This window comes from Arachis hypogaea, chromosome 6, assembly GCF_003086295.3.
Source record: "Arachis hypogaea cultivar Tifrunner chromosome 6, arahy.Tifrunner.gnm2.J5K5, whole genome shotgun sequence".
Classification (NCBI taxonomy): domain Eukaryota; kingdom Viridiplantae; phylum Streptophyta; class Magnoliopsida; order Fabales; family Fabaceae; genus Arachis; species Arachis hypogaea.
This window is the reverse complement of record NC_092041.1, coordinates 21,790,906-21,792,721: the sequence shown is the minus strand read 5'-3', so window position 1 is coordinate 21,792,721 and position 1,816 is coordinate 21,790,906. Positions and strand designations below refer to the sequence as shown.

At 38.9% G+C, this 1,816-nt stretch overlaps 1 non-coding gene across 1 annotated transcript; it reads left to right on the top strand.

Annotated features, from left to right (window-relative positions):
* Positions 1 to 287: 287 nt before the first annotated feature.
* LOC112700610 (small nucleolar RNA R71) lies at positions 288 to 394 on the top strand. The gene has a single exon (XR_003153516.1). It is a non-coding gene; the product is annotated as a small nucleolar RNA R71 (small nucleolar RNA).
* Positions 395 to 1,816: the final 1,422 nt, after the last annotated feature.

Here is a 1,816-nt window from a genome sequence, read left to right as displayed (position 1 = left end):
TTGGTGGAATTTGTTGACTTTGAGTGATTTGTCTTAACAAAACCATTATTTCACTAATTTTCTTGGTCAAGATAGCGTCACCGGAAGGTGAGACTTCACTGATAGCCTTTGGTTAGGGGTTTATTGCCCTTAGATGTTGAGTTGAATCCGTCAAATCCACAATGACTTCCCAAGCTTCTTCTGCGGTCTTGTTTTTAGTGAGAGATCCTCCACTTGAGGCTTCAATAAGTAGCTTGTCTTGAGGGACCAAGTCTTGGCAAAAGTAGCTTATGAGCACCAATTCATCAATGCAGTGGTGAGGACAAGACTCCAACAACTTATTGAATCTCTCCCAATATTCATAAAGGGTTTTTCCATCTCTTTGCATGATGCATGAGATTTCTTTCCTTAAACGATCCGTCTTTTGAGATGGAAAGAACTTTTCAAGGAACTCCTTGCGCAACAAATTCCAATTAGTTATCACTTTATCAGATTGGGTGTAAAACCATTCTTTTGCCTTTTCCTCCAAAGAGAAAGGGAAAGCAAAAACCATTACGGATATTTCATCCGAGCCATGCCTTCTTGCGGCTTAGCACACAACTTGAAAATCTTTCAAGTGCTTGAGGGGATCTTCACCCGGCAAACCATGATACTTTGGAAGCAAGTTGATCAAACCCATATTGAGTTCAAAGTTCTCATCTAAATCCGGGTACCGAACTTGTACGGGTTGCAAAGTAATGTCTGGAGCTCCAGCCTCCCTGAGAGTGACTCTCCGAGGAGGTGCCGCCATGTTGTTGTCACCTAATTCACTCACAGAAATTTTAACACTTCCAACAAAAGAATACAAGGTTCTCTCGTTTAATGAAAAATGAGAATCATGGTTAGAAAGTGATTGTGAATCGGGTCGCTCTTCAAGAGAATCCGATTCACTATGCACAAATGCTAACCGGCACCGAGCTTGCCTAAGATGAGTTAGCATCCTTTCTATTTTAGGATCAAAAGTGGCCAAGCTCGGGTCTGGAAGCGACCGTGTCATTCAACTAAGGAATCATAGAAATTATGCAATTATCAAAAATAAAGCAAGAGTAAGAGGGTAAATAAAAATGATCTAATAGTCAATGACTACCAAAACTATCTAAATAAAAGTACTAGCTACCAATTAGTGTCAAGTGACAAACAAAATCAAGTATTCACACTATTCACATATTCACAACAACCAAAAGTTAGCACTCATTTCACTTAGTTCCCCGACAACGGCGCCAAAAACTTGGTGCTGGCCGGATGTCGGTTAGGAATTTTCTCAAGAAATAGGATCGGCGTTGCAAGTATAGTCCCAACCATCAAGGCGACCCTCGACCAAAGTTTTTATTAAAGACGTTACAATTCAATTCACAATAACCGGGAGTAAAATCCCGAGACGTCTTCCCAAGGAACTAGTCACCACAAGTGTACAAGTTTGGTTGTGAAATCGGGGGAGTTTTCAGTAATGAAGCAATCAATTAAGAAATAAAAGAACACTCAAAATTGCAACTAATGAACTAATAAACAAATTAAAGAACTATCTATGTAATATGGACAAGTAAAGTTTTAAAATGATTGAAGTATGTTTCAAAGCATAAATGGAAGCCTTGGCTTGGGTTAAGTTAGGGAATCACTTCCTTGTCATAACCACAACTATGATAATTATGCTGGATTAATCTCACCTAGTCAACCCTTAACATCGAAGAGTAAGTCAAGTGAGCATAGTTGTTCTTAATCCACAAATCCTAGATAACTTACTAATTGCCTTAGTAAAAAGCTAGCGTTAGTGGAAACAAGAATAATTAACAATCCAAGA